The 18902-nt window shown below is 37.4% G+C and overlaps 1 long non-coding RNA gene across 1 annotated transcript; it reads right to left on the bottom strand.

Moving 5' to 3' along the window:
• Positions 1–15651: 15651 nt before the first annotated feature.
• LOC146926609 (uncharacterized) lies at positions 15652–18838 on the bottom strand. The gene is made up of 6 exons (XR_015008136.1): positions 18574–18838; positions 18076–18254; positions 17860–17899; positions 17347–17500; positions 17178–17258; positions 15652–16040 (listed from the first exon to the last, which is right to left on the bottom strand). It is a non-coding gene; the product is annotated as an uncharacterized LOC146926609 (long non-coding RNA).
• Between the last annotated feature and the right edge of the window lie 64 nt (positions 18839–18902).

The following is an 18902-nucleotide window of genomic DNA, read 5'->3' as shown; positions in this document are numbered from 1 at the left end:
CAAAAATAGGCCTAATTTCATATCATGATTCCTTGGCTTATAATTTTCTTGTAACTCTCATATTAGGGCTGACCCCAAAACTCTTTAAAAAAAAATGTTATAATGTGAGGGTTATAGGTCTTTTGTTTGCTTGGGATTTTGGTATTTTGTTAGGTATATTTTGTCATCTTTCTTTGCCATTTTATCATGTTACCATGCTTTATTTCCTTGTCAATTTTTCCTACCATACTATGCCTATTATCACTAACCCTTTTGTTCATCATTTCATAAGCATTCCCATCTCATCTCATATTCACCTTTATCTTCTTGCAATTTAATTTGTACCAAGGCTTAGAATGTAATACTTAGGAGCTTTTGTAATATTTTACTTTCATGTCATTTAAATTCTTGCAAGACCATAGAATGTAAACTAGGGCATGATGTAATAAGGACAATGGACTCTAATAATGTACACCGACACAAGCACCGACACATGCACACACATCACTTTAGGTATATAGCTAGAATATGCATGTTTAGATGTATGTTTAGGATTGTATGTTTAGATGAATGTTTAGGCTTTATACTTAGAAAAATCATTTTCCAAAAAAATGTGAACAACATCACTCAAACCATTTTCAAAATAAACCTTGGGATCAAAATCCCATTGAATTTTCCTTTTTCATTTTCTTAATCAAATTTCAATGAAAAATAATCATACTTGACTTCTTTTGCAAAATCACTAATCCAACCTCACAATTTCATAAAACTCATGCCCTTGAGGCCTCTTTCTATTCTTCAAAATCTCATTTTCAAACTTAAAATCAACCAACAAAAACAAAAACATTTTTGGAAGAGAACTACGGTGGATTTGATCCCTTAAACGGGTACGTAGGCAAGGAACAAAATTCCTTCAATTCAAATAAAATAAAAATCCAAAAACATTCTTCACTTAGAATACCCTTAGGTCTAATAACATCTTTTCAAATAGCATTTAAAAATAAAGCGCGCGCGTAGAAATTAAAGACGGTTCCTATAGGTTACTATAGTCGTTATGGGTGCCTAACACCTTCCCGTAGCGAAAACAACTCCCGGACCTCGATTCTCAAGGGTTTTGCTTACTTTTTCCCTTCCCAAGAAAAAATAAGATATCATCGGTTAAAAGGTTCAAACGTAATCAATGTTTGACACCCGAAAACCAAGATAAAACAGCTGGCGACTTCACTGGGGAGATTCGAGAGTTACGCCTAGTCTTTATTTCCACGCTTGCGCTCTTTTTACTTGTTTCTTTTACTTGCTTTCTTATGTGAATAAATGTTTAAAGTCTTGCAAACGTGTGGGGTGAGAATATCAAAAGTCCTACACCCGGGCTGAGTGAACTTAGGATTTAGGAGGGATATAATCGACAATTCATTCCGGGGGTTGCCTCGTGTTTTGGATTATGCGATCAATCCCACATAGCTGAGGCATTTTGGGGGTGATGTTGTCGGCGCGTGTTGTCGCGTTTAGGCACTTTACTCTTAATTGTTCTATGACGCTATGAACCGTAGATAACCAAACCCATCCATGGCCATTTTCTAGGACGTAGTGCGGAGGCTAAACCGAGTGTTGTCTCGAGTTTTAGTCGTCACGCGATACTACACTCAAGTTAGACCTTCCACGGATAATCATGGAGCGAGTGTTGTCTCGTGACACCGTGATATACGTCGGAGAGGTTGCAGCTTGGGAACCTTTTTAGAACCCGGTTACTATTTTCCTAAAGCCCTAGATTCACCGGACACCGTGTCCACCCATGACTCCCTGACTTTGAACTTCAACCCACCATGTTTTCTCCGAACTTGAACATAATCATGCATTCACGCATACATGCATACATGCATAAACTTTTTTCCATGCATTTATCGGAGGACTTAGACGAGTCATCTTTTGAACATCACGGATGTGAACACCAAGTGATACCATCTCAACTAAACTTCTAGTTTTGCTCAAGATCTTCAAATAAAACCGTGTTTCTCCGTGATGTTCACAACCACTTTGACAAGTCTCCTGACAAAAAAAAAAGAGTCTTTTTGCATTTGCATTTGCATCATTCATCGGTCACAAATGGCTTCCCGTGCTCATTGTCTCCTGGTTCTTCTGCCGCAGTCTGAAAAGTGGCTCGTGCTCGCAAGATTCACCAACCAGATAGAGTTCATCAGACAAGATTGTACAAGAGAAGAAACATGGCTAACCTTGAGGAAGAGAATGCCAGCCCCTCGGGCCAGCCCATTGAAGAGTCTAATCTGGACGAGATTTTGAGACTTATTAAAAAGAGCGATTATAAGATTGTTGACCAACTGCTGCAAACTCCGTCAAAGATATCCATCTTGTCTCTGCTCTTGAGCTCAGAAGCTCACAGGAAAGTGTTGATGAAAGTACTGGGACAAGCCTTTGTTGATCATGAAGTCTCCGTGGATCAGTTCAATGGAATAGTGGGTAACATTACTGCTTGCAACAGCTTGGGGTTTGGTGACGATGAGCTCCCCGAAGCAGGGAAACACCACAACTTGGCTCTGCATATCTCAGTGCACTGCAAGTCTGACATGATATCCAATGTGTTGGTGGACACTGGATCATCCTTAAATGTAATGCCTGAGTCTACACTAAGACAGTTGAGTCATCATGGAATTTCCCTAAGGGGAAGCAGCTATTTGGTTAAGGCTTTCGACGGATCTCGCAAGGATGTTCTTGGGGAAGTAGACTTGCTAATTACCATTGGTCCTGAGACATTCCAGATCACTTTCCAGGTCATGGACATCAATGCTTCTTACAGTTGTCTCCTCGGAAGACCGTGGATCCACGATGCTGGGGCAGTTACTTCTACTTTGCATCAGAAACTCAAGTTTGTGAAGAACGGTAAGATTGTCACTGTGCATGGTGAAGAAGCATATCTGGTTAGCCAAGTGTCATCTTTCTCTTGTGTTGAAGCAGGGTCCGCTGAAGGGACGTCATTTCAAGGCTTGACTGTTGAAGGTACGGAGCCTCGAAGAGCTAGTACTGCTATGGCTTCATTGAAAGACGCCCATAAGGCTGTTCAAGAAGGGCAAGCTGCTGGCTGGGGCAAAGTAATTCAAATTTTGGAAAACAAGCGTAAAGAGGGCCTTGGATTCTCCCCAACCTCAGGCGTTTCAACAGGAACTTTCTACAGTGCTGGGTTTATCAATGCTATTACTGAAGATGCTGCTGAAAATAGTTATGTGCCTACATTTGTTGTACCAGGAGGCACCGTGAGAAATTGGGAGGCCATTGATGTTCCTTTTGTCATGCATGCTTCCATGTAATGTGTCTTGTTGCTCATGCTTTTTTGTTTTCAAAATAACAATCCTTTCGCTCTGCCCAAGGCGAAAGTGATATCATTGTAAGGGCGTGTTTGTTTCGGCATTGCCGTTATCAATAAAAGTTGTCGTCTTTCTCACGACTCTTTGTTTTTTACTTTTTAGTGCCTTTTTCTTGGAAATAATGGTAATGCCAGAAAAAAACCAAAACATCTGTATTTTCTTATTAATTTCAAAAATCTGCATGAAAAACGTTTTTCTAAAAATCATCCCAATCATATTATGCAGATTGAACCACAATAAACCCGTTGAACACAGTGACCCTATGGTTCCTCCAAATTTTGAATTCCCTGTATATGAAGCTGAAGATGAGGAGGATGATGAAGGGATACCGTATGAGATCACTCGATTGCTTGAGCAAGAAAGAAGATCCATTCAGCCTCACCAGGAAGAGATTGAACTTATCAACCTGGGTACTGAAGAAAACAAGCGAGAGATCAAGATCGGTGCTGCACTTGAGCCAGAAGTGAAAAGGAAGATTATTCAGCTTCTCCATGATTATCCAGATGTCTTTGCATGGTCCTATGAAGATATGCCGGGTCTAGATCCCAAGATTGTGGAACATCGGATACCGACAAGACCTGATTGTCCTCCTGTCAAACAGAAATTGAGAAGGTCTCGTCCAGACATGGCTCTTAAGATCAAGGCTGAAGTACAAAAGCAAATTGATGCGGGTTTCCTCATGACTGCTGAATACCCTGAGTGGATTGCCAACATCGCACCAGTACCAAAGAAAGATGGGAAAGTCCGAATGTGTGTTGATTACAGAGATTTGAACAAAGCCAGTCCAAAAGATAACTTCCCATTGCCTCATATTGATGTGCTTGTTGACAGTACTGCTCAATCCAAAGTGTTCTCTTTTATGGATGGTTTCTCTGGCTATAACCAGATACGAATGTCACCTGAAGATAGAGAAAAGACGTCCTTCATTACTCCATGGGGGACATTCTGTTATAAAGTGATGCCGTTTGGCTTGATAAATGCTGGTGCTACCTATCAAAGAGGTATGACAACTCTGTTTCATGATATGATCCACAAAGAGATTGAAGTATATGTTGATGATATGATTGTGAAATCGAGTGATGAAGAGCAGCATGTTGTGTATTTGAAAAAGATGTTTGAAAGATTGAGAAAGTACAAGCTGCGGTTGAATCCTAACAAGTGTACATTCGGTGTAAGATCTGGAAAGTTGCTAGGCTTCATTGTCAGTCAAAGAGGCATTGAAGTTGATCCTGATAAAGTCCGAGCCATCAGAGAGATGCCGGCCCCTCAAATTGAAAAGCAAGTCAGAGGTTTCCTCGGACGTCTGAATTATATTTCAAGATTTATATCTCACATGACTACTACTTGTGGACCAATTTTCAAGTTGCTCAGAAAGAATCAGCCTGTTGTATGGAATGATGAATGTCAGGAAGCTTTTGATAGCATTAAAGAATACCTGTTAGAACCACCTATCCTTGTCCCGCCAGTGGAAGGAAGGCCTTTGATTATGTATCTGTCAGTGTTAGATGATTCAGTGGGTTGTGTTCTCGGTCAACAAGATGAAACTGGTAAGAAAGAACATGCTATCTACTATCTGAGAAAGAAGTTCACCGACTGTGAGACTCGGTATACAATGCTTGAAAAGACTTGTTGTGCTTTAGTCTGGGCTGCCAAACGCCTGCGTCATTACAGGGTGAATCATACAACTTGGTTGATATCCCGAATGGATCCAATCAAGTACATCTTTGAGAAGCCTGCTGTTACTGGAAAGATTGCACGCTGGCAAATGCTGTTGTCTGAATATGATAATGTGTACAAAGCTCAGAAAGCAATCAAGGGAAGCATCCTTGCGGAGCATCTTGCTTGTCAACCTCTTGATGATTACCAGCCAATTAAATTTGATTTCCCTGATGAAGAGATTATGTATCTAAAAGCAAAAGACTGTGAAGAACCACTGATCAATGAGGGGCCAGACCCCAATAGCAAATGGGGATTGGTGTTTGATGGTGCTGTTAATGCTTATGGTAAAGGAATCGGGGCCATCATTGTAACTCCACAGGGGCACCACATTCCTTTCACTGCTCGAATAACTTTTGAATGCACAAACAACATAGCTGAATATGAAGCATGTATCTTGGGCATTGAAGAAGCCCTTGATCTGAGAATTAAGCACCTTGATATCTATGGAGATTCTGCACTTGTTATTAATCAGATAAAGGGTGAATGGGAGACTCATCATGAGAAGCTGATCCCATACCGTGACTATGCAAGACGTCTGTTGACATATTTTACCAAGGTTGAGCTGCACCACATCCCTCGGGATGAGAATCAGATGGCTGATGCTCTTGCTACTTTGTCTTCTATGTTTCGTGTCAATCACTGGAATGATGTGCCTGTAATCAAAGTACAACGTCTTGATAGACCCGCTCATGTGTTTACTATTGAAAATATGCCAGATCAGGCTGATGAAGATGTGAATGATAAAAAGCCTTGGTATTATAACATCAAACAATTCTTGCAGAATCATGAATACCCACCTGGTGCTTCCAACAGGGTTAAAAAGACTTTAAGACGATGGGCTAGTAAATTCCTTCTGGACGGAGAAATCCTATACAAGAGGAACTATGACATGGTCTTGTTGAGGTGTGTTGACAAACAAGAAGCCGAGAAATTGATGCATGATGTACATGATGGTACTTTCGGGACCCATGCTTCGGGCCACACCATGTCAAGGAAACTGCTAAGAGCTGGCTATTACTGGATAACCATGGAGCGTGACTGCCACAAACATGCCAAGAGATGCCACAAATGTCAAGTTTATGCTGACAAGATTCATGTGCCTCCACATACCCTCAATGTTATCTGTTCCCCATGGCCTTTCTCTATGTGGGGCATTGATATGATAGGAAGAATTGAACCAAAGGCTTCCAATGGACATCGTTTCATTCTAGTGGCAATTGACTACTTCACCAAGTGGGTTGAGGCTGCCTCTTATGCAAATGTGACCAAGCAAGTGGTTGTCAAGTTTATCAAAAATAACATCATCTGTCGATATGGTGTTCCTAACAAGATCATCACTGACAATGGTTCCAATCTGAACAATAGCATGATGCAAGCTTTATGTGAAGAATTCAAGATTGAACATCACAACTCTTCTCCTTACAGACCTCAGATGAATGGTGCAGTCGAGGCCGCTAACAAGAACATCAAGAAGATTGTTCAGAAGATGGTCACTACTTACAAAGACTGGCATGAAATGCTACCTTTTGCCTTGCATGGTTACCGTACTACGGTGCATAGTTCAACCGGGGCAACTCCTTTCTCTCTGGTATATGGTATGGAAGCAGTTCTCCCTCTGGAAGTGGAGATTCCATCTCTTCGAGTGATCATGGAAACAAGATTAACTGAGGCTGAATGGTGTCAAAGTCGGTATGATCAATTGAATCTGATTGAAGAGAAACGTATGGATGCCATGACTCATGGACAGTTGTATCAAGTGCGAATGAAGAATGCTTTTGACAAGAAAGTCCGACCTCGAGAATTCAAGGAAGGCGAACTTGTGTTGAAAAGAAGGATAAGTCAGCAACCCGACCCAAGGGGCAAGTGGACACCTAACTACGAAGGTCCTTATGTTGTCAAGAAGGCTTTCTCTGGTGGTGCTTTGATTCTTACACACATGGATGGTGTTGAACTCCCAAATCCTGTTAATGCCGATATAGTCAAGAAATACTTTGTCTAAAAAGAAAAGAACAGCGTGGTAGGTCGAAAACCCGAAAGGGCGGCCTAGGCAAAAATGCGCTTCCCGGTGGATCGAAAACCCGAAAGGGCGATCCAGGCAAAAGTTAGGGATAAAAAAACAAATATATGAAAAAGCTCGCTGAGATTGTACGCAACTCAGGCAAGAATGAGCGCCTCGATGAGCCGAAAACCCGAAAAGGGCGGTTCATGCAAAAATGAGGTTAACAATAAAGACAAGTAACTATATCTGGCAAATCACCATCACCCCTTGGGGCACCTGCAACTTTCAACGATCGTCTTCATCAGAAGCTTCCGTACTTGTGAATTCAAAATTTCTATGAAATGTAGCGGTCATCGTGTTCAATGTATCACCAACCAATAAAATTTCCCGTTTTCCAAGCTTTGTAAATCTGTGGAGTCATGCCTTTGGCTGACCCTCACTCTTCTACATCAATTTGAGCCTGTGCTATTTGTTTGAAACTCTGTTTTTCTTTCTACTTTCAATACTATATACAAAATACTTTCTTTCTACTTGATAAAGTCAATGTCTGAAACAAACATCTTTTGAAAATTGAAAAAATCTTTTTCTGTCTATTCTGAAAACAAACCTGAGCAATAGGGTACATTTCAATGAAACATGCATGAATGAATGAGTGTCAATGTCTATTTCAATACATGTTACAAGCAGGTTACTCCCCAGGATGATCTGTGGTCAATGGCAAGAATGAAAAAACAGAATGAAAAGAAGAAAAATGAAAAATACAAATAAGAAGCTCGCTAAGTTGAAAACCCGAAAGGGCGGCTTAGGCAAAAATGAGCACCCCGCTGATTGAAAACCTATGAAGGCAATTCAGGCAAAAATGGGGCAACGAAAAGAATCTTATTCCCCGGTGAATCGACAACCCGAAAGGGCGGTTCAGGCAAAAATGGGATTGAAAAATGAAAGAATGAAAGAATGAAATAATGAAAAGCATTGACCACAGATGCAAACATCCAATGGTTACCCAGCACTGACACGCCTAGCAACGGCGACCCGTATCCAAGAATCTTCCAAGGATCCCTCCTTTACAGTTTATATTGCCCTCAGCCATGGTTTTGATACGTCTCTCAATGACGGTCTCTCCAAAGAGGTTTTCCCCTGTGAATATGTTGCAGCACGAGCCACTACGTGCCCAACCTTCCAATGTTTTGTCTGCCTTTGTGAAACTTCTCTGTCAAGTTACATACCAATCATGCATTTCAAGCATTCATACATGCATAATCATGCATTTTATGTGCTCATACATCCAATAATCTTGCTATACCATACATACATGTTGTATATCCAACTCTCAACTGTCAAATTCAATTTCAATTGTCAAATTCGATGCAATCTCAACTTTCCAATCTCAATTTCAAATCAGGTCAACTGTCAAATTCGAAGCAATTTCCAATCTCAATTTCAATTCAATTCAAATTCGAAGCAATCTCAATTTCAATTTCAATGTCAATCTCCAATTTCAATCCAATCTCAATGTCAATGTCGACGTCAATTTTCAATTCAATTCCAATCCAATTTCAATGTCAATCGCAACTCTCCAATTCAATGTCTATGTCTCAATCCAATTTCAATTTCCAATGTCTCTTTCAATTTCAACTCTCAATCCGATGTCTATGTCTATTGTCTCTGCTCAATCTCAATTTCTCTTTCAATGTCAACTTTCAATTCAATTCAAATCAATGTCAATTTACTCTCAATTTGCTTTTGGGCCAACAAAAATGGTCATGTCTACCCTCAAATCAAGTCAATGACAATTTACCCTCAATTGGTATCTTGTTAAACCAGACTTTCAATTTGTATCTTGTTACCGGTCAAGTGCCAGGTTCGATCCAAAGAAGAACCACTTGTACCCGCTTATATACCTATACTTCCGGACAAACGGCAAGTTCGATCTGAAGAACAGTTTGTACCCAGTTTATGCTTTGTTATCGGTCAAACGGCAAGTTCGATCTAAAAGAACAGTTTGCACCTACCCACATGATGTGGTGATAATCCAACAAGCAAGTTCGATCCAAAGAATAGTTTGTATCTACCCTTCTGTCTATGTCTCCAGCCAAACGGCCAGTTCAATCCAAAGAACAGTTTGTGTCTGCCTATCTGTTTGTATCTTCAATCAAGTGTCAAGTTCGATCCAAAGAACAACTCGTATCTGCCTATATGGCTATATTTGCAATCAAGTGGCAAGTTCGATCCAAAGAACAGCTTGTACCTATCTTTTGTTTATATTTCCTTGGTCAAGTGGCAGATTCGATCCAAAGAACAGCTTGTACCCATCTCTTGTTTGTATCTCTCGGTCAAGTGGCAGGTTCGATCCAAAGAACAGCTTGTACCTATTTTTCTATCCCCTGGTTTGTCTACCCTGTCAATGTCCACCTGAATCCCCAGTGACATGACAGGCTCCATAGACTCCAGTTGTTTGTCTTGCATTCATAGTCAACATATTGCATGGCATTCATGTTTTTGAAAATCTGAAAACGTATTTTTATGTCCAAAAGCAGTGCAAATGTTAATATTTAAGTATCTTCGTCCCGTCAACTCTAAGACTTCGTCTCTTGACTCTCCGGACAAAGAAACTTAAATAGGGGCAGCTGTTATACCCTAATTTTGGACCTAAAAATACTAACTCTATTCTTCTTTTCTTGCATTATAAGTCATTTGAACTGTGTCTGATCAATTGCATCTTTCTCTGCATTTTATTTCAATTTTATTTGCAAAATTCACATAGAAGGGTATTTTAGTCATTTCCTATGTTAAAATTTCTTTCAGTCTTTTAAAAATTTGTTTGAGTCCTTTCAAATAGTTTGAATAAGTCTTCATTTCAATTCTATGTCAAAACCCATTTCAAAAATTGCATTTGAAGTCATTTTGAGTCAGTTTTGCCCCTAGGGGCATTTTAGTCTTTTCATGTGTCAAGACTCTGTTTAAACCCTTAAAATTGTCTCTGAGTCTTTTAATTTTGTTTGTATAAGTCTTTGCTTCAATTCCTTGTTAAAAATCCATTTTTAAAATTCATCTGAGTCATTTTTAGTCGTTTTAAGCCTCCGGGGGCATTTTGGTCATTTCAGATAATATTGCTGATTCATTTTAATCTGCTTTGTTGTTTTAATCGTCTCGCTTTACGTTAATTTTCAATTTACTTTTTCAATTCAATTTTAGTTTTAATTTTCATTTTGGTCCTTGTACTTTTGTTATTTGCATTTTAATCCCTTTTTAAGTTTGTTAGAGTCCAAGTGCCACGTGTCCAAATGTTATTAGTCCACAAAAGTTTGTTAGAGTCCAGTGCCACATGTCTCATTCCAATTGGCCCAAAGCTTACCACATCATCTATAAATGGGTCAAAGTCAAGTCAAAGTCCACACATTCAATCATTTTCCCACAAAAAAATCACAAAAAAATAACAGAAATCCATTTTCTTCCCTCTTTTCTTTTCCTCACGTGTCTATTTTCTCACCACCATAACAACCACTCTAACCACCATAACCACCCTAACTAAGTCCATAACCACCACCTTCAACCTCTTTCCACCACCACAAACCACCACCATCTTCATCAATCTTCATCCCTAACCTCCATAACCACCTCTATCCAACACAATCATCTACAACTTCACAAAATCAATTCAAGCTGTCAAAAAAATCAAACCAATCGGCCTCATCACATGAATCCATCACCACACTAGTTAAGATCAAGGTTCGTTTCAAGCACATAACAGCAGGTTCGTGTTCTGATCCGAACTCAACCTTTGAATCGATCCATCACAATTCCAGTCACGGTCCAGCATCAGAAAATCAAGAACGAACCAAATCAATTTCGTCACCAGCTGTAGCAGCGTGAAGAAAACGTGCAGAATCACGCACAAACCGAACCGGAAGGGAAAGCAATTCGTGAAGGAGGACGAAGTGGATCCAAAGTTTCCGTCGATTCACCTTTTCCTCCGATTCAAACGCCGGTAACGTGTTTCAAGTTTTTAATCCAATTCACATGTTTGCGGTAATGGTTGATGATGTCAATTGTAAAGTTTTGTGAAAATTTTGCTGTAATTTGCGGATTTAGGCTTTGTGTGTTGCGATTTGACTAAAAGAAGAAGAGGATTCGGTTTAATTGAAAAGTTTTAAAGGAAAAGGAAGTTAAAACCTCCGGCGTGGCGGCGCCGCCTCTCTCGGCCGACCACCACCGCGCCGGAGCTAAGCTTCAAGGTGAAGTATTCATCTTCCTTTCCATTGTTCCAGATCGCAACATACAGGGAGAGAAAAGAGCAATTGTTTTGATTGTGTTGTTACCTTGCATATTCATGTTTTTATGCTAACCCATGGGTTTTGACCCGTTTTGGTACCCATTACCCATAACCCGCTCCATAATCTTACCCATACCCAGCCTCTTGTAGCCCAGTTTCGTTTTCCTGAGGCCCAATTGCCATGGCTATGCTGGCCTGCTGCTCGCACCCCCCTTTTCCTGGGCGTTTCCTTGTTTTTTTTGCTATTTTCACCCCCTGCGCATGAATTTGCTTTTGATAAGATTCCCAAAAATTCCCATTGATTTTCTTGATGGTTTTTGTTTGTTTCTTGATGTTTCTTGCTTGATAGATATTAGGAAAATATGTGAAAAATATGTTGTCCTTTTTTAATACATTTCTTTCAAATTTTGTTGAAAAACCTTGATCAAAAACTTGTAAAAATTTGGGTGAGCTTTATTGCGATAATCTTGATCAATTTAGGATTGTTTCTTGTGCATTTTGAAGGCTGGAAATTGATGGAGGAATACATGGGAAATTGTGTGGGTTTGTGTTGTTTTTTTGTCATATTTTGTGAAACTTTTTGCATATTCTAATTCCAATATCTTGGCTCGTGATAATTGGTACTTGATGGGTGATCTTAGGGTGTTATTTGTTGCATAATATGTAGTGTTTGGTGCTGTTTTGAATGGGTGATAATTGGTTGCTTAGTTAGCAAGTTATTTGTCATTTTAATATGTGAATTGGTGCAAAAATAGGCCTAATTTCATATCATGATTCCTTGGCTTATAATTTTCTTGTAACTCTCATATTAGGGCTGACCCCAAAACTCTTTAAAAAAAATGTTATAATGTGAGGGTTATAGGTCTTTTGTTTGCTTGGGATTTTGGTATTTTGTTAGGTATATTTTGTCATCTTTCTTTGCCATTTTATCATGTTACCATGCTTTATTTCCTTGTCAATTTTTCCTACCATACTATGCCTATTATCACTAACCCTTTTGTTCATCATTTCATAAGCATTCCCATCTCATCTCATATTCACCTTTATCTTCTTGCAATTTAATTTGTACCAAGGCTTAGAATGTAATACTTAGGAGCTTTTGTAATATTTTACTTTCATGTCATTTAAATTCTTGCAAGACCATAGAATGTAAACTAGGGCATGATGTAATAAGGACAATGGACTCTAATAATGTACACCGACACAAGCACCGACACATGCACACACATCACTTTAGGTATATAGCTAGAATATGCATGTTTAGATGTATGTTTAGGATTGTATGTTTAGATGAATGTTTAGGCTTTATACTTAGAAAAATCATTTTCCAAAAAAATGTGAACAACATCACTCAAACCATTTTCAAAATAAACCTTGGGATCAAAATCCCATTGAATTTTCCTTTTTCATTTTCTTAATCAAATTTCAATGAAAAATAATCATACTTGACTTCTTTTGCAAAATCACTAATCCAACCTCACAATTTCATAAAACTCATGCCCTTGAGGCCTCTTTCTATTCTTCAAAATCCCATTTTCAAACTTAAAATCAACCAACAAAAACAAAAACATTTTTGGAAGAGAACTACGGTGGATTTGATCCCTTAAACGGGTATGTAGGCAAGGAACAAAATTCCTTCAATTCAAATAAAATAAAAATCCAAAAACATTCTTCACTTAGAATACCCTTAGGTCTAATAACATCTTTTCAAATAGCATTTAAAAATAAAGCGCGCGCGTAGAAATTAAAGACGGTTCCTATAGGTTACTATAGTCGTTATGGGTGCCTAACACCTTCCCGTAGCGAAAACAACTCCCGGACCTCGATTCTCAAGGGTTTTGCTTACTTTTTCCCTTCCCAAGAAAAAATAAGATATCACCGGTTAAAAGGTTCAAACGTAATCAATGTTTGACACCCGAAAACCAAGATTAAACACTTAAGCGTGCAGAGGATGCTTAAGCGTGCAGCTCCCAGTTCAGCCATTTTTATTTCTTCGCTTCGTGCACTTGGGGACCAATCCGGGCTTTCTAAAATGTTTCTTCTGACTTGTTTAACCTCTGTTTATACAATTAAACCTACTGGAACTTCATTTGAATCAAATTGGACTTGGATTTGTGAAATTCTCTTAACTTTTGAAAAATGGTCCAAGAACGCCGATTTTCCGGAAACTCGTTTTTCTTCGGAAATTGAAGTAGGATTAAGGTTGTATAATGTTTATATGATTTCTAAAAATGGTTGTGATTGGTTTCATCAAGTCTTGACATGTTTTGCTTTGAAAATGGGATTCTTTTGTAAAAATGACAAAGTGAGATGAACTTTGTGATTTTCATGATTTCGTCATTTTTAGCCGGTGAAACGCCAAGGTATCCTCTACTGCACTCATATGTGGCCTAGAGGTATGCTTAGTTGAGGTATTGGAACTTGTTTACTTGGTTTTGGCTCAATTGCTTAATTATTTCTAATGTTGTGATTTTGAGAGACGAACTTGTTGAAAATGGTTCTCTTAAACCGATTACCTTATAAATCTTTCATGAATGGTTTTGTATGATTAATTGAGGATATGTGGATGATTGTTGAAGGTTGAATATGATATTTATCATGAAATGATGTGTTGTGCTATTTTACTTAATTATGAAGTATATGGAATGTGGAGGTATATTGTGAATTGATGTAGATGTATGTTGATGATAATGTGATGATGACTCTTAGTTGAATTATGATTGATTGTGTGGACATGAATACTTGATAATGCAATTGTTGTTGAGTTGATTAATGTAAAAGGAGATGGACTTTTACATTGTTGTTGGTGATATAATTGTTGGAGTTTTTGCATTATTGGGTCTTTACTTGTATGTCCATGCATCATAATCATATTGAGTCATATGTTAAAATGTAAAGGAGATGGACTTTACATAGGTGAATTGTAAGAGGAGATGGACTCTTACATATGATGTTTTTGTTGCATCATGGGTGACGACCTTGAGGAGATTTGGTACCATATGTATATATGTGTCGAGTATAGGCGCATTGCATATTGACATGGTGTCTTGTTGTGGTATGTGAACGTTCTTTGTTGGTGATGGACATGTTTGATGAGTGCTAGTTGTGATGTTGAATTTATTGTATGAATGTAATTATTGATGTTAACCATTCATGCAAACTATTTGAGATTTGAATTGGATTATTTATATCAAATTTTGATTTGTTGATTATGATTAATGTAATGCTTACCCCCAGTGGTTTTTACCGCCTACCTGTCTGTATGGATGGGTAGACGCTGTGCAGGAGTAGTTGCTTTGGTGAGTGCTTGGATAGCGGGAGCTTTCTCCGTTATCATTTTTGGTGTCGTAGTCTAGGGCTCTGATTCGGTTGAGTCGGTGTCCTAGTTTTGTTGGATTATTTTATTTTGAGGTGTACTCATTGTTGAGATTTGGAGAATTTTATGTTGATGTTATTTTACCATGGCATACGTATTGATGGAGATATATGTTGTATCCGCTGCGACTGTTGAGATATGTTATATATATATATATATATATATATATATATATATGTTTGGATTTTGGATTTTTTGTTGAGACGTAGCGTCTATTTCTTGAATATTTATTATATTCGCGTGTTTTATCGCTTTAATAGAAATAGGGCGTTACACTTTTCACCAAATCTTTACTCAAACTTCTACTAGCAAGGATTAAGCAAGAGATTAGAGGAACTAAGAGTTTGGCTAGGAATTTTTTTGAGGGAAGCTTCACCAACATAGTTTCTCTCATCTAGAGATTTCTTCTCTTAAGTTTTTGCTGTCAAGGTCTAGGAGTTTTAAGCTTATCTTCAGCTTGTATAAGGTGAGTTCTTAGATAGATTTAATCCATGGGTTTATGTGTTGGCTCTTGTAAGAAAATATGAAACTTTTAGGGTTTATACATAGAAAATTTGTTACCCCACTACAAGAAAATTGTGTTTTAGATTCAGCTGGAAAATGGATGCTAAATGGCAAATTGTGGATGCTAATAGCCTTTTAGAGTCAGTATAGAGTCCAAAAAATTGACGACAATAAAAGCTTGGATGCTAAACACTAGCATCCTACTGACGCTAAAATAGCATCTTCAAAAGTGGACTCTAAAATTGAAGCTAATGCCTATTAAAAGTGTATATAAATGCAGACGCTACTTAGCATTCACTAGTTTTGGACGCTAAAACAATGACATCGGTTACATTTTTAACCGACTTAAAAAGTCATTTTTTATTAAAAAAAAATATGAATTTCCTCACTAAATATATAGTAGTGATCAAATAGACAATAAACATTTTACTAAAAACCATCACTTAAAGTTTCACATCAATTGAAACAACAAACAAACAAAAACCAGTGACTTAAGAGTTGTTACTTATCACCTCAAAATACATCTACCCTTTGGAGTAACATGCTGATTCAAGATAAACAATTGACACTCGCTAAATTGAATTAAACAGCTCCTACAAACCTTATTCATCATTCCAAATACAGAATACCTGCCATTAAGGCTTATTATCTATGATATTCACTGATTTCTAGAGTATAACACTAAAACATAGAATTTTACCATAGTTGGAGCTTCATATAAGAAGGTTTAAGGAAGCAACCCTTACTTATGATAATTCAATATCCGCACCATGACCCTCTTTTTGGCGATCAAACTCACATGGAAGTGCATATCTGTGGGACAGCATGACCAAAGTTACTTATGAGTACATACAAATTTTGTTCCTGTACAAAATCTATTGTCAACAAGATTAAAAGCATAAGTTTGATTCATTATAGCAGCCTAATAAAAACAAAAATAGTCACATTCCTATCTAGACTTTGAAGTTAGATACAAATCTTTAAACAGAAATAATTATAATCTAAATAAACATTATAGATATTTTAACAATCATTTATTCATGAAGTGTCCCAACATGGTCATCATCTAATTGAACCTCAATTTTCAAGTAATTAAAGCAATTGCCCATGCTAGATAACACATAACTCATTAGCAAACACAGAAACTGTAAAGTTAAACAAAACAGTTCAATATCATATTCTATGACGAGGAAACATGGATATGCGCCACCCTGTGATAGGCTGAAGTAGAAGGAGGCATGTGCGTGAATGAATAAGCAAAGTATTGGTAGTTAAATTGCACGGGGAAGTTGAAAAACCTCACTAAAATAAAAACAAAAGGTAAACTTTTTCTTTAACAGCTAATGTAATTGATAATAAATCCAAATCCACTCAAGGAGAGCCAATGTTATTGATAAAACAAATAGACAGTTACGCAAATCTTATAAGCAGAGAAGGCAAATAGAACTTCAATCTGAAAATAAAATTGGATTTCACATTCTTCTTGCGCTGGTTGGTACCAACAACCACAACTGTGAAATCTTTTATCCTTGTCCGAACACATTAATACCAAAGTCATTACTAGCATAAAAATCCAGAACCATAGATTGATAGAGCTCAGGCCTATAATATACGGTTGTTACATATTATAAACAATTGGAAGGGAATAAAATAAATGTATTGACTACAAATTAACAAATCCACATAACAATTTGAAAAGAGTGAGAATACTAATTTGCTTAACACAAAAAATAGATCCAAAATATGTTATTATTACTAAAACCCATTCCCTAAAAAATGCCCTGTAAATCTCAGTACCAAATATTTTTGCTTATTCAAAACATAACCAAATTCAAGCCAAATCAAATAAAAAACGAGAGAACTTTACCAAAGTCATTTTGAAGAGTTCAAATAAAGATCTAACAATTTAAAGGGAAACTAAATTATCATGAAAAAGCTGTTAATATGCACCTTTTGCCTAGACTATTGTTTAATGCTCTTAAAAGCCAAGGGTTGGAGCTTTGAAATTATGATGTCCAGCACTTTTGGAAGCTGCAAAAAGAAAAAGTACTTTAAATTATATATATACAGGATATATGATTTTATGAAGAACTTAACATTATGAAAAGAGGATGTATACTTTTCATTTAATATTTCTGTTTGATCCCATTTGTCTAGCTTGCAAAAAGTGGTTCATATTGACCATTGTCAGGTATGTCATCTTGGAATGTTGTTTGACCAGAATGTGGAACCAAATTAGGAATGTAAACTAGAAGTAAGATGTCAAACAGCACCTACGTCGGATAAAGTAGCCACGGTAAGTTAATTTTAATCATTAATGCCTTACAATGCTTGCAACATTATGAAGAACTGACACACGGACGCCGTACATGACACTAACATGTAGACACTTATAGTAATTTTAAAAAACTAGAGTGATTGAATGTAACAATGTGTGTCAGTGTCGTGTTGGCATCCGACACTGACAGTTGTCTAACAATGAACACGTCTTCAATCTGAAGTGTCAGTGCTACATAAAGACTGGTAGGTAGTTTTATTAAAAGAACATTGTATTAAGTATTGCAGTCAAATAAATGAAATCAAACTATAGGTATAATGAAGATTGTAAAATGAGGAGAAATCATAAATGTACCTGGCATGTAATAGTTCTAATATACAGATATAGGGATGATCTGCAAAAATGAAATCAAAGCATTGCTATGGTACTCCACTTACTATAAAATGAAAAATAAATATTTCGAATTCATTCAAATTGAATTCACACAATGGTGCTAAAGCAATCATAGGTTGCTGTACTTGTTACAACCTAAAGTGAAAATGCAATAAATTTGAAAGTTTAAAATCAAACCTGCTAGAATAATCTTTCACTGACAGAAGAAGGTCAAACATTACAATATCTCCCACCAAAACATAAATAACTCCAAACCTCACCAACCACCTAAATTGCCTAATATAAAGCTTGGTTTCCGTGAGAATGAGAATTATCATTGAGACCCAAGTAACTGATTCAATGATCAGAGATGTTATCTGCAAGAACACATAAAAGAAAGGGTTTTAAATTTAACATTCCACTCAAATTGTACATGCTTCTCTCTTACAGCATGACATATAACTCTTAGGTGTCACTGGATGCAGTGTTTATCCCTATTTTGATTATCATGAGTACACAAACAAAATTCCCTAAGAAACAATAAGAGACCATCAGAAATCACAAACAAAATGCCCAAAACATCAGAAACCCTAAAAACTAAATAATAGAAATAGAAAACCCCAACAGATCTAGAGAAGAAACGATTCAATTCATAAGAGTATAGAACAACGGATTTGAGAGAGAAAAGAAAGATACCGATTCAAAAACGGAGACGATTTTGGCTCTGAACAGCTTCAACGAACGAAGCAGAGAACAACGAAGGGCCAAAATTGAAGCAGCGACATACACAATTTTGGGTATGAATGGTTTGTCTCTGAACAAAGCATCGAATGATATGCCTCTGAACGGTGAAACAAAGAAGCTCTGAACGGCGGAGAACAATTTGGCTCGATTTTCTTTTTTTACGGATCTGAGATTTTTTTTGGATCTGAGGTTTTTTTGTGAACTTTAGGCTCTGAAGGTTTTAATGAAAGTGTGAAAAAGTAATGAAAAAAAAATATGAGGGAAATCTTAAATTAAAGTGG

Source organism: Medicago sativa, chromosome 4 (genome assembly GCF_051527215.1).
Source record: "Medicago sativa cultivar Bolivia chromosome 4, Bolivia_mono, whole genome shotgun sequence".
Taxonomy (NCBI): domain Eukaryota; kingdom Viridiplantae; phylum Streptophyta; class Magnoliopsida; order Fabales; family Fabaceae; genus Medicago; species Medicago sativa.
The sequence above is the reverse complement of the archived record's forward strand: the minus strand, read 5'-3'. Positions and strand labels throughout refer to the sequence as shown.